General features: G+C 36.6%; 1 pseudogene; it reads left to right on the forward strand.

The window, feature by feature from the left end:
• Window positions 1–10,055: 10,055 nt before the first annotated feature.
• Window positions 10,056–16,036, forward strand: part of LOC119189026 — a 45,162-nt pseudogene continuing 39,181 nt past the window's right edge.

Genomic DNA, 16,036 nt, shown 5'->3' on the forward strand with positions numbered 1-16,036 from the left:
GCAAATATGTAAAGTCATTACTTTCTAAGCCAATGCGGAACTCTAAAACGAATAGCACCGATAATATCTAATATTGCTCACACACAACACACAGACAGACATATGTGTCACAACATTATAGATCACCTCACTGATGCGTTAAGATAAACGGAGGCGAGCGTTTGATAGTGAAATCGATTCTCAGGAGAAGAATTTGATTGATTATTATAATAAAAACTGATCTACCTCGCCACTGCATACACGTTTACTAAATGATTGGTCACTTATATCCGAGACTCTAAATATAATCGGTATTGTTTGTTTATGTTCAGTATACACTATATACAAGTATAGTTGAGAGTTGGTCGTCATTTTGTTATTCATTGTTATAAAAATACATATGTATTTGATTGCCTGAATTATGGCTGCTTCGATGGCATAATTATATTACTGTGCGGTATGACTACGCTTTGAAATCTAGGTCAAATGTCGGGTCAGGCAAAGATGATATTGTGGTTTTCGGCTCAATGACAGACGGGAGTTTGGAATTTGGGCCTGATATGTCGACAATCCTGTATGACATTTAGTTTTACATGAAAGTCGATGTTGCATTCGATAGTTTGTCACTTTTCAAATGTTGTGGATTATAAAGTCAATTTAACAGTTTTTGCACTTGCGTCGTTGTAATTCTAAAGGTGCTCGTTATAGGACCGAAATACAAATTGGGAAATTTGGTTGTACCAGTTGCGCCTCATCTTTATAAATGAAAGACGTAAGTGCATCTATATGTGTACTGTATACATAAACTCTTTTATGCAACTAAACGATAAGATGTCCCTCCAAACCCGCCCGTGTTTTATTAGATAAACGGAATTTATTAGAAAATTCAACATTCTATGTCATAATCGTTAATGGCTTATAAATAAATTATAATATATATTTGTGTCGTAAACATTAGATTTACATATTTTCGCGCGAAACTAACGTGAAATTAATTATGTTTAACACATTTTCTACAGCTAATGATTCTAGAGTCGGTTTTCATTCTTGCAATATTGCTTAAACTTTAATTTAAATCATTTGTGGTAGATACCTGATCTTACATAGCAACAGGAAAGTAAATCTCGGTTCAAGTAACTGCATACCACACCAGTAGACCCCATTCTTGCTGTTGACAATGGAAGGGCCATAGCGACGAAAGGTTAGTGCTTAGTACCACTAAACGCACATCACGCGTTTATCCCCAAAGAGTTAGGCAATAGCACAACCAGGCATCCACTATTTGCCATGTGTGTTCCGTCAAACAATGTGACGTGAACGAGTCTCGCCATATCAGGCATAAATACAATACACCGGGCTGATACTATACAGAAAAACCCAATATCACCACCACTACGACTAATTTCGAAAACTGGCGTGAAGCTTAACTGCTGCAATGCGTAAGGTTGGTAAAATTAAAAGTTCAAATCTCCCTTCCTTCCGTTTCCCATCTTTTCCCGTATACGGTACCTATCAAGATTACCCGAGCTGTATGGATAGGCGATAGTCTTACCGCCGTGCAGCACCTCAGAGACTAACTCCATATATATGATTCCAGGATGAGCCCGCTGAAACATTTGCTGCAGAATCATCACCGCTTTCCTCCCCGTGGGGCTGATAATCTCAGCGCTCACCCCCAGTGTCATCACCATTCATAACACCGACACTCAGTAAGTAAAATAAGCCGTATTTATTGGCCTAATGTCAATAACGTCTGCACACTTATCTTGAATACTTTTTTTATTATTTTTACATTGGTACGACAAAGTGACTGCATCTGATGGTAAGTGGAGTGGGATTCCATAGAACGTCAGTGACGAGATGATTGACCGACGCCGGCCTGTTGGAACCGGCTATACTCAGGGTCGTCCCGGAACGCGACGTAATTATGTGGCCCATGGCGGGTTTTAAACACCTTATATAAGGTGGTCACTATACGGGCAAATATGCCCTACCACCATCCTTGGTAGAAAGTACAATAAGTGTTGAATTAAAACACCCTTTTTCGCAATCGGTTGAAAGGTGACAAAGTCAAAAGTTTCTCGCGATTACCCAACAGCACATTCACTGAAAGTAAAACATTTTTGTTTTATGTTTCATCAGAATTTTTTGTTACATTAAACAGTATCATAATTATTTACCATAAAGGCAGATTGTTGCGACATTACTATATTATAAAGTAAAAAACTACGTTGAACCGGAATGAGAGCTAATTTTATTTCCTTGTATAAAATACACGTACGTTATTTAACTCGGCCAATTTGTCAGCCGGGGAACGTCGGCGGCGACCACGAGGTACGGCGGATGGAAGCGTCTAGCGAACGCGCTCTTCAGGGGCGTAGACAAAATGCCTTTTACAATCGTTTAACACAAAATTATGTATGGAATGACATATCCTAGCGATAGAATTATTGATCATTTTTGTTTAGAGATATATTATTTGCCCCGGTTGTTATTTGCGCCAATTATTATATTATTAATAATGATGTCTACGTTACAATATCTACCTACATTTTACAATTATACATTTCTTATTGTTTTAGCTATTGACGGTATGCGCAAGTATTCTCTATTCCTGTGTTTAATATTTTAATCTAATTAATACATACATGACGAAAAAAAATATATACGTAGGTACCCTCTGGAATCCATGAATGCTATATCGACAAAATGTGCCTCGTAAAACAAATTGTCTTCAGAAAAAACCGTTATATAATATAATGTCTATTCTAGCGTTAGTACATCGGTGTAAATTCAGTTAATGTTATAGAGGTGGCCCGCGGACGCCGGAAAGCGCATGTTTACTCGCACGCCATTTGCATTCACGCAATTACAATAATGTACGCTGTAGTAAAATTATCCACACATTACACTGCGGTAAATCTTAGCCGCTGTCTATAATGCGACATGCAACACGAAAATCACTTCTGTAGCCGAAATTCATAAATTACATTAAGCTGTCATCTGAGGCATTGTTTTACATATGGGTATATGTAGAGTCTATTGTTATTACTTCAAAGCGGCGTGCCTGCCTGGTGGATTAAAGCCTAATCCCTCTCAGTAGTAAGGAGGACCGTGCCCAGCAGTGGGTCAATATACAGGGCTGATATTATTATTATTGCTGTCTCCAAAAAACAGTGTAAGCAAAGTTGTGTGTCAGTTTGTGTGTTCATAATATCATTGATATATCAGCATACAAGACTCACGATAGAGATGCAGTTAAACACAGGCACAGTAGAGACCAGAAAAAACTGAATAGACTTTACAGTTCACTTGCGTCTACTTCTCGTTACAACAGCATTCTGTGTTACCTTCAGATTCACCAACTGCATGCAAATAGCACATGTTAACATGCTTAATATCGGAAGTCCGCACACGAGTATAGGGCTGTCAACTTTTCCTGCGAATTCTTTTATTTTTTGTCTAGGTATTGTCAAATGAACCAATCGTTTGATAACCCTGCATTACGCTTACACAAGTCAGAAAATATATCTGTTTGTATGTAAGGCGTATAATATCGCAGGTGTGACATCGCCATCTACATTGCTTTGGATCGAATAAATTGTTTAGAAAATAGCTATTACCGTCCTCAATTCCGTTAGGTGTGTTACGAAGAGACGATTCTACAATACAACTCGAATAAAAATATATTACTACATTTACACTTACTTACTTACTTACTACACTTCCTACAATATGGTTGAGGAGGCCGATGGCTGACACATGCGTCATACTCGTGAACGGATGCTGCTTGTGTGGACTGTTCTGCCCAACAACTTATGAATATAAGGATAATAGAGAAATTTCATGATTCCTGAGAGGGTTGTGCAGTCATATAAAAAAATAATTAATTTATTCCTTATTTCACGAGCCTATAAATGAACTGCTCTAAACTTTTTGTTTTCTTCTTACTTTATCATGTACTGTAGTCTTTACCCTAAACTGATTGAAAGAGCAACACCAGAGTTTCTTGCCCGTTCTTCTCTGGTGAAAACTGCTTTCCGAACTGGTGGTAGAGTTAATATTGACGGAATCTAAATAATGTATAACATTTTACAGATTCAAATAAATCATTTCATTTCATTTCATTTCATTAAATAAGAGATACCTCTCCTGCATGACAAGCTTGTGTCCTGATTTGCGAGACACTGTATCTACATAATACCTTGAGTATTTATTTTATACTAACTTTTGCTTGCGCCTTTGCCTACGTGAAAAGATAGTTTTCGGAATAAAAGTCCCACTTTATATTTTCAGGATAAAAGTAGCCTATATGTCCATCCCAGGGTCACAAACTATCATCATACTAAATATAATTAAAATCGGTTCAAAAGTTCAGCTGTGAAGAGTAATAGAGAATTTCGCATCTATAAATATAGATTGTCTTTTATACTTCCCCAGACAGGCATCGAACTCGTACCGTCGGTCGGACAGCGTGCCAGACGTGCCGCCCATAAGCGAGCGTTGTCGGCGGCGACTGCTCTGCGAACTCCAATCAGACGCGAATTACAGGTACTCACTACCATCATATAATTTTACTATATTTTCTCCGCATTATTAGTTTGCTAATCAGCTTGAAGAATGTTGATTTTATAACTCGTCAAACTATCAGCATTCAGCAGACATGATCTGGGATAATTTTTCTCAGCCGTCAGGCACATAATGTAAAGTATATTGTGTTAAACTAAGCTATATAATATCAGTTCGGCATACCGACTAGAAACCTTGAGGTGACATTCGGCGCATGAAATATATGGTTTCGTCATTATACAGCCCGACTTCTTAATCGTTTTCCTCAAAATACAAACGCTGTCCTCCTTTACATCAGCTGCAGCAGCTATTTTTCTATAGTATATATCCCCTTTCAAAGATGGCATCAACGACTAGTACTTCACATTTATTCATTGTGCGCTATTTTTCAGTCCATCTCAGAAGAGCAAACGCAAGCACTGCTACAAGATCTACTGTGAGGACACGCAGGCTCTGTGGAGATTGCTGCACTGGATCCTCACGCGACGCAAGACTGGAGAAGACCATGGAGCTAGAAGATCATTAGCGCCAAATGCGTCACTTTTTAAATTATCATGTCTTTGAGTGGGAAGGGGATTATAAGACTTGTTTTAGTATTTCTAAGTTCATTATTCTTTGACATAAACAAGACGTGATTTTCATATAGGACGTGAATTAAAGCTATATTAATGGCTGGCCTTTATTTACGCACATTTGCAATAACTGGTCGATATCAAAAGACATTACAGGTGGAAATGCGTAAGCGAAATATAAAAACATATCTCCATAGTGTAACTTGATTATATATATATTAGGTTTACGCTATCATTTACGAATGAGTAAGCAGAGACGTAAGTAATACACAGTTGAGAGTTAGAGAGAAGAATTTATTAGCCAAAAAATCTAATCGTAGGACACTAGTATATTTTATTGAATGGAAAACTAACAATTTTAAACTGCCTTACTTGTCAAAGTATTTAGTAGTTTGAATTCCTAATATTACAACCTCAATAAGATCTTAGCGTAAAAGTTGTAGGTTTGTAACTCTAAAATGCACCAAATTTAATTAAAAACTTGTTTCAGTTAATGATTATTTTTATGACTAATAATTATTACTTTACATAATACATTATACAAAATGTCTATCTTTTCATTGCTTTACATTACAACTTTTTCCTGCAATTATACAACGTGCCGCGGCCCGCAACCACCAAATAGGAACAACAAAATAACGAACAATCTCTTAGTCATTCGATTAAATGTGGCAACAGGAAAAACACACTTCACTCAATATGGACCCTTTGTTAGCAAGTTATTAACAGACGTATATTATATAATACAGCCTTCGTGATGAAAAGCGAAACATGAGACCGTCGGTTCAAACCCTGCGCCGAGCTGATTGTTTCATTTATAAATGATCCATGTTCGGGCATTTGACTATAAAGCCGGTTATAGAAAATAAAAATAAAAGTTTTTCTGCTTTGAATGACGAGATTAGTTTGCCGTTCGCCTGGTGGTAAGCGATACGTATGCCCATAAACAGTAGAAACATTATCCAATACCTTGAATTACAAATCAATATTGTTTGGTATTCCACTGCGCTCGCCATCCTGACACATAGATGTTAAGTCTTATTATGTCCAGTGGTTACACTGACTACGATGTCCTTCAAATCAACAACAGTGACTACACATTGCTGCTTGATGGCAGAAATGAACATTGTGGTGATACCTACACAGGTGGTTTCTCACATATGAGATACCTGCCACCAGTAGATACCTATATCACCAGTAAAATACCATTCTATATCTAAGTAAAAGATTTCTAGTGACCGCTGCGAGACGCAATGTTCCTCACTAATTAACATAAAGCATTATAGATGAGCACTTGAATTATGATATAGTATTGTAAGGTCTAAGTTAGATAAGGTTTCAAGTAATAGCAGCAATGATTACTGTCTATGATTCTTGTTTAAAATGGTATTAAAACCGCATATGTTTATTGTACAAGAGTAGAAAACGTAGAGAGTAATGTTGCGGCCAAAACAATATAATACCGCCGGCCACAAGACATAAACGAGCTACCACAACCCACCGCGGAGTATCCAGTAGCCGTCGCGAGATAAGTGAAAATAATGTAACGGAACGATTGAATCATTGAATTTTAAAATCTTTATAAAATCGTGTCATGAAAAATATAAAAAAAATCCTTTGATTTAATAGCTATAAAATATCATGATATAAGAGTATAAAATTAATTATAAGTGTACTTGTCGTATATTTTTGCAAAAAGACACAAAAAATAAAAGCATGTATGGTGGGCCATGTATGTGTACGTGCCATCAACTTTAGACTAGCAGAATGGTTATTATTGCTGAGTTGTTAACTATAAGACACAACTACTGCAAGAAATTTACAAATAAAGCTTTTATATTTAGAACTTGATCTTTGAGAGAAATAAAACTTAATTTTCGATCCCACACTAACAACTCCACTGTTACCAACATTCAGTCCTGTTACACAAAACCAGACACAAATACCGGACCTCATCTCTACGGCAATTGAACCCGCACCTTCTAATATCACAGCTATCGCGAACAACAAAGCACTCTACCATTCAAGTAACACCGGTTAAAAACACTTTCGATAAATACAAAGCGTCCACTTTCGTGGATGACACATAAGAATGCCGGTACAATAGAGCAGATGGGCTGATAGCTGTAGAAGAGAGCCATCTTTACGTAACACCAGCGAACCGGGGAAAGACTGATGATACTGATCATTTCTGGCAGTCGGATATTATATTTTGTATTTGCCCGGATAGCGACCAGCATACAAAAGTTGTAAACCACGTTCCGGGTTGCGTTCCCGGACCTATCCGGATATATCTTGTCAACCCAATTGCGTCGACTGGCCGGGAATATTCAATGTTCATCAATTTGGACCCTACTCTGATTACTATTAGGTGCAGAGGACTCAGAGGAGGACCCTGTAAAAAAAATCTTTTGGCGCATTTGACGGGCTCCTGATGGTAAATACCACCGGCAATGGACGTGCAGAGACATTTTAGATTCGTCGCACATCTTGAAAGAAAAGTAGGAATTTTGAATATGGAGTCCAGATCTCATTGATCTTGACAACGTAGCAAAGCTCCATTTTCACTTTCGTTTTCTGAGACTACTACAAGCTGTTACTGGATAGGTAATCAAACCTGTCCAATCATGCTGAGCACTCTCGGCAAAATTATGTTAAATAGTTCCACATAATTTCCATATTATATTCTACCACTCATTACCGACGCCGTATTATTTTTGTTAAAATCGAGATACAGTATTCAAATGGTACCATCACGTTTCTTCCCAGCTCATTTCACTATATTATTTTTATCATGAAAGGCCTTTTAAAAGGCTTAAAACCATTCCCGACGTCCTCAAAAAGTGTGGCTCTCATGACACATCCAAATTCTTACACCTTTGTTAAAAGGCTTGAGTAGGCAACCCTCTGTTAAAAGGCTTGAGCGGTAGATAAGAAGTCAAATGAACCTCTACCTTTTCTGTCAAAATAAAGTGGTTATAGTGAAGGACATTAAAGTTTACAAATGTTTCATTTGTTTTAATAAAATCGGATGGAATGCAAATCGCTTTATCATATGGAAATCCTAATGAATTAACATCCAAGACAATGTACTTTGGAAGTATAAGACTCACAAATTGTTAATGAAATGCTGACTCACTTTTATACATTTGAATGCATACTCAGTCACATTTTAAATTACCTTTTCCGTTCTGGTCGAATAAAAAAAGTAAAAAACATTGGTTAAAGTGTCAACCCTACTAAAATTTGTCAGTTACAAAAAAAACAAACAATACGTTATAAAATGGAAGTACGCATTTTGATCGCTGATGTGAATTGCACTTACGAATGGTCTTGTCATCATGCTTGCTAGCGGCATGCTTTCTTTACTTTTTATGAGATTTGACATAACTTGATGAAACTTTTATACAATTCCTGGTTATGGTTGTCAGTGCCAATAAATCACAACCCACATTTCTTTTCCATTAGATTAAGATGGCTTATGCGCATCTGTGTAGGTAAGGCACTTCTTTTGGAAATAGCTATGAATTCAAAGGCGGCAGTGATCATTCGTCATCAAATTGTTCGATGCAATCTATAAATTAATTAATGATCTTGAAGAAATAAACACTGGATACCTTTATAAACATGCAAGGCTTTTAAATAAATACTGAATACCTCTATAAAAATAAACATAGCCATAAAATATGAACTGATATTCCCTCACAAAATTTACCACTGTGTAGAAAAAGGAAATATGCAATCAATACCCTTTTCTTTTGTGGCAGCACGATCTCTGTTTCTAGAAAGCCCAGTCCATTCTATATCCATCAGTAATAACAACCCCGGATATCCCCCTCGACCATTAATATAATAACGTATGACATGTACCATTTGCAAGAAAAGTGAAGTTAATGTAACCAACACCGGCGTCGGTACATCGAAAGCGGGTGTTTGAAAGCGACCGCCGCCTTAGATAATGTTACCGGCCATTTACTACATAAGTCCAACTGGAAACCTACGTAATTATTGAATGAACGGATGTACACTAAATTCCATTAAATTATAGAAAATTTTACTATATTGTTAAAGGAGTTTAGTCACATTTTGTGTAGGTGCAACTCTTTTATAGCTAACCTTTTTAAAAATATAGTATACATTTGTGACGTCATTCAGTCCACAAGGCGGTACCTTTTAAATCTGAATTATTCAATGGAACATAACTCAAATTCTCACATTATAACTACGTTTGACGTCACGCTCATGTTTCCCTCGTACCATTACCCTTGGCACCGGAGACCAAGTCATGGTGGGCTATGTCCGGTGCGTCCGGTCGATGTCCGGTGACTCGTCCGGCGTCCGGAACGAGTTTTCTCCGGTAATTGCCGCGTCCGCGTTGCGTCACCGGCGTGTGCCGACGTTATGTTGAGAGAAATTTTGTATTATATAAATATTTGTTAATTTTGTACATTCTATACCGGTTGCTATGATCTTAAAATATTTGCTAATTTTAGTCTAAACTAAAACTAGATTCATGAGGCAACACTGTTTAATATTCATATAAATATGTGACAAATTTCATATTATCAATTAGCCCCACTCTCTGGCTATGCTGCCATACATGTTGAACGACATGTCCCTAGTGAATAAATACAGGAACACCGATAATTATGACCTCAAGTACTTTTAAAATTAGGATGAATAAACCACGTATTGTAGAGGAGGAAAAATTTTTAATGACCTACTTAGTACTTTAAATTTTTAATAAAGCACCCTCTATTTTACACAAACATGAACCGAAAAATAAACCCAATTAACCACCTCATAAATCTAAAACAAGTCCTAAAAAAAACCTACCGCACCCACCCTAGGACTTTTACCAAAAGCGGGTCAGCTGAGATCCTTTACCCCCACGAGCGCAGCACCTGCTCACCGCTCGCTCAGTCGCACCTGACGCGTCGACGCGCTCTGACTGATACAACACCCGGTGCCCGCGAATCGCTTGTAAATTTCGCACAATTTCAAACTGCGGATTCGTGAGTGGTCGGGAACAGTGAGTGAGTGACACGGAGCATGCCCCAGCAGTAAATTGTCGCGGGACACACTGAGCGGTATGTTTACTTACGCAATCACTTTTACTCTTGATTTGTGCGATTGATTCGAAGTGTTGGTTAGGCTGGTAGAAAGATTTATCTTTAATTGAGGATTGATAATGAATTCGTGATTTATCTAGTATTGTGTTTACATGATTGTCTCTTAAGTGTTATATTTCCGTGTTTCCAAACACTCGCTTTGTAAAACAAGGCAAATTACTGCCCGTTAGTTCATTCCTGAAATAAAAATTAGTGGCAAAATTAATGTCCTTTCCTCTTAGTGGAAGAATTTTCAAAATATAACCAGTAATAAAAAATTGGCGCACTCAAAAGACGAGGAGATATCTTTGGATATAGAATTATTAGTTAGTCATTATTTTAAAAGAAATTGTTAAAACCCCACATAAAAACAATCTAATATCAAAATTGACACATCATTCGGTTTGTGACAAACGAACCTGCGATCTATCGTATCTCAGCTCCACTCCCACTGCGCCATAGCAGTCAGTGTCGTCGAAATAAAGGCACAATCATCTGACATAATTACAACTGTTTTAGGAAGCAAAGCATTAAAATTAATATGAATACTTTTGAAGGATACATTTGTAATCATAAAATTCATGAGAAGGTTCTGTCCTCTGAGAATCTTGGCAATACACATTTTAATCTGATTACCCTAATTAATACTATGCCTTGGAGTCTCAATATTTATTACAAGAACAAGAAAGATTGGCCTCTCAAATTATTACAGTGTAGGAAGAAACTGACAATGAATTAAAATATATATTTGTAACATTAATCGTTAAGGCTGTAACCAGTTTAGAAGCGGTTCCAAGGGCAAAAGTAAACTAAAATACACATGTCTCGCCATTATCCCCAAAGGAGTAGCCGAGAAAGAGGTAGGTGCAACTAGGATATCCACTTTTAGCCGTTTGTGGTCCTTTGCATCATGTAGTAGGGCGAGCCTATTTCCATATCAGACACATATTTCAGAGTCCAGGTTAATACTAATACGGGATTTGAACCTGAGTCCTCATAGCGGAAGCCGTACTGTGCACGCAATGAAACTACGCCACCGAGATAGCACTGACAACTAGCGTGCTGAGAAATCAGATACAATCCCGGATTGCGTTAAGGATATTGGGATTTGCTAGTCTCATCACCTCAGAGTCTAGATATGTGCTCGGCGAATGGTAAAAAGCTCGTGCCCTAATACATGGATCTTAACACAGCTGGATATGTTCTATAGATGTGTTAGACTTCTGATTATCCCTGGAGATAAAAGGGCGTATTGTGTGCTGTTTGATCGCTCATCAATAATCTCAAAACTCATAAACAAATTTGGGTTCTCACTAGTCTGCTGAATAACGCAACGTTTTCATCAATCGTTATTTTGTGTACTCGTATAACGTTACCATGCTACAACAAACATTAATATTCGGAATATGATGACTAAGAACTCTTTCGCAATATCAATGGTTATACCCAGCTAACACGCGGAAAGCGATGCAAATCGGATGAACATTAAACTACTTTATATAACTCGGGTTGCAAGATCGATACGATTTGATTTTACGAATTCAATTTTAACAATAAACAGTTGAATTTATTCAAATTATAGTTATGCTAGCTTTTGGAAGATATATTTTGATGGATACAATAGGGCCCACTGCACACATTAGGCAAAACACACCGTACCGGCTACCGACGACTGATATTCTAGGACAAGCCGCTGTACAAACAGCAATGTAAGCTCCAATATACGTGTAGCTCTAGATAGCAGATCTTTGTGAGACCCGTTACCTAATTGCCCTGGTAATATGTTTTTCTTTGCGCCCCTTGCAAGCGCAAGCCCCTGGATGGTTGCCCTGTTCGCTACCTCTTAAGACCGCCTCTGTATAAACTTAATTGTATTTAGTGTCATATGAACTATTGCATTAACATACTAAGAGAGGAGATAGCAGAAGAAACTCCGATAATGTCACAGTTGACAGAATGTTATCTCTGGCATAGGAAATAATTTTCAACTTATTGCTGAGTGCTAATTATACGTCAATGGTGTTGATCAGAGACCAATAAACCAGCATGCTAATCGGTCAAGATATGAAATTGTCAGTAAATTAAGAAAAGTATAGGTTACTATATTTACGCCGTGTGTTTTGTAGCATCTCAGGCTGATATAAAATACATGCAGCTAGGTTGGCGAAGAATCTAGAATCATTCTTAACTTATTTACATTCCAACACACACTAAGTTCTCGTAAGCAACTCAATATTTCTATAGATATAACCTATGACATACGCTGTAAAGAATGCCTATAACCATTATAATTATAATGCTAATACACATTTATAAAATGAACTACGTCCGTTTACATACGCGGATACAAATATTATTTACTGTTTACTAATAAACATGTTCTTAAAGGAATCTTATGCAAACCTTATATAAGTTTGTTTTGCATATCCTAAGTATATTAATCCATATTTGCATAATTTAATCGTTACAATGTGTGTAATATTATATTTCAATATCGTTAACTCGCTGCATTCATGGTGGGGAGTATATGCAGATGCCTACCTGGGCCTATTATTTAATCTAATTTTATTGTCATCCAACAGGTTCTCTTGGCTTGCGGGTTGAAAGAGGTCGGATTCAATATTCTGGCCAATCAATTATTAAGTCTTACCACCCTATATCTGAACGAATGCCCTGTAGTGATTTGGTCAATGTTCTGGCAACTGCTACTAATTATAAACACTAATTCACAATTAGGCGAATGACATATATTTCGTTATTTCATATTTTAACAATTAATATACTAATAGTACGATGTAGGCAAGCCTAAGGTCGGTCAGTGTTATTTTATTAACCGACTTAAAAAAGGGGGAGGTTCTCAATTCGACTGTATTTTTTTTTCATACAATCTCGACTAAATGATCCCACTGCACCTGATGATAAGTAAAGTGGGGTCCATGTATTGTCGAATGACGAGAGAGGATTACCCTCGCCAATTGGCTATACTATGCCGGCGTTTTTGTAACCGGATATACAGAGGCTGATTCCAAAACGCGATACACTTATGTGGGTCACTATGGTAGGTTCAACACGTTGTTTACAGTAGTCACTAACTGGGCCAATACAAATATCATATCGAGAGACTATACAATATATACATACAAATACTTGTATCTAGACAAAAAGTACCTTATGGGGTAGTTTAAAAATATTTTTTGTCATTATCCTTTGCTAGTTTACCTGTTTAAAACATATCTACTATACTTTGCTCATTAATCAACATTTATTTAATCTTTATTCTATCTCAAGACCGGCAACTCTACTTAGCGCGCAACTTATGTAATGTACTTAATGTCATTGACCTTATGCTTTCGCTGCGTCTTATGCCATTAAGTTAATGCATTTGCATTGGTTGAACGTTGTGTATTTTTGTTTCATAAAGGTATTAAAACTTGATGTTCCAAATGTAGCCAGTGTCATTGTTGGATGAAATTCAGAACAGTATAAACACCATCCAACCCCTTGAATTACGAAGTTTTGTTTAGTATTCCACTGCGCTCGCCATCCCTGACACATGAGATCTTAAGTCTCATTATGTCCAGTAGTTACACTGGCTACAATGTCCTTTAAACTGGAACACAACAGTGACTACACACTGCTGCTTGGCGGCAGATATAGACATTGCGGTGGTACCTACCCAGGCGGACTCTTACATATGACATAGCACCAGTTATTAATCGACAATAGGAATTAATCGAATGTTATGAACTACAGTGGCGAGGATAACGTGTTCCGAAAGGAAACCCAACATAATATATGGGAACTACTAATATGCATAAATGCGGTTTGCAAATTGTTCCAATGATAAATATATTTTACATAAATTACGAAAGGGAAGGCAGGAATAGCGTTATATGTACCCTTCGCCTTTGGTGAATTATGTTATTACTTTGAAAGCCTAGTAATGCAAATGGACGTCCTTATACCAGTAGAACAATATCTTGATCATCTAGTTTACTTAACTACGAAAATTACACTAAAGCTAAATAAACTTGCCAAGATCACATGACTGTTCACCAACCCTATGAAAACAAAGTCTTAATTTATTGTGATTACGTTTTATTAAAATAAATGAAACTAAATTATTATTACTATTTATTATACAGCAAGTATGTCAATGAATTTACATTGTAGCCTGAGGCATAACTATGACGTCATTGTGACCCGTATATAAAATGATTGAGTATGAGTGGTCTAGTTGTAGATATACCTACTTGTATAAACTGTAAATAAACTAATTTTATATTAAAGTGATTTATGTCAAGTACTATAAAAATATACACACATACAAACACATTACGCATTTATCCCCGAAGGCATTTGTAGAGGCGCAACCAGGACATCCACTTTTCGCCGAGTGTGTTCCGTCCCATGATATGATACGAGCCTATCGCCATATCGGGAACTAACAAAATAATGACGTATAAACGCAGAGTAATCAATTATTGAGGTATACAGGGAGTATTAAAGTTAATTACATGTTGGTGTTCTCATAATTCTATGAAATGTGATCTTGTCTCAGCCTCCGCAGTAATGGGAGATGAACGCACGATAATATTGCATTTACTTATATTTACACGCGTTATGATTTATTAGTAAGCGTATTTGTAACGTGGTTTCAAATATGTGAATAATATCTAGCTATTTAACAATTGGCTAATGGATCTTATTAATGCATGCTGAAAATAAATTAATTGGAAAAGAGTGTATATTTGTTTAAAGCTGGAAATGTCTGAGCAATCTACTAAACAGTAGTAATATATTTATTTGTTTGTATACAAAACAAACCACAATCACTAAAATAAAGTAATATATTACTTTTATTTTATCATTCATTAGTTTCAATAAATATTATTTATATTTCTGAATAAACCATGCTAATTAAATAAACAAATACTCGTGTATAAACAAACTGTGGTTTCTGTTAATACGCCACGGAGCCGCGACATGACGGAGCTGGTTCAGTGACGAGGCGCACATTCACTTTCGCTCACATTTATATTACGTTTCGACTCCACTATTTACATTTCACATCATAATACTTAATTAATTCATTAAGTTGCCTGATATTTTCCTGATTTACAAACAAAATATGATAATAATATGAATATGATGAATTAATAGTCAAGGCTTCAAAGTAGTCTAAAAAATGTAAAAAATACATGTTGTTTCTTTAAGATTTTGTTTCTGGTGTGTGTTTATCTTGTGTCGAGCACACCATCTGATGGTGAGCTAACTCAGCCACTAGAAATATCACTAAAAACTATAGTAGGTACAATAAATGACACTACATTATTGTAGTATTGGGAACTCATTGCCGCGACTTTGAGTGATGTGTTTGCCGCAAAATATATGTGCCTGCTCGCAGTAAACTACATTTTTCCTAATGATTTATTTTGTTAACGCGAATATTCGACAGTGAAATAAAAGTACTTAACGAATTCTGAACTACAAATTTGTTAAATTTTATACTAGCGACGTTTCAATGACTGCATCCTTCATGATCCGCCCCGTGAGTTAGAATCCATTAAAAAATTTTCTATCTTTAAATTTTTCTTATTAGAAAGTCTACTGCATTTATATTTTGGCACTGCAAAGTCCATGGACGGCGGAAGCTGCTTACCATCAGCCAGACCCTTCTCTTGTTTGCCTAGAAAAGCATATTTTTGCAGTACTTAGCCAAGGGAGTACAATCAAATTTACTACTATCTCATCATGTAGCAACCAACAACGTGACTGTAAAGCACGTCATTGTGCAACAGATGT

This window comes from Manduca sexta, chromosome 11 (assembly GCF_014839805.1).
Source record: "Manduca sexta isolate Smith_Timp_Sample1 chromosome 11, JHU_Msex_v1.0, whole genome shotgun sequence".
In the NCBI taxonomy this organism is placed as follows: domain Eukaryota; kingdom Metazoa; phylum Arthropoda; class Insecta; order Lepidoptera; family Sphingidae; genus Manduca; species Manduca sexta.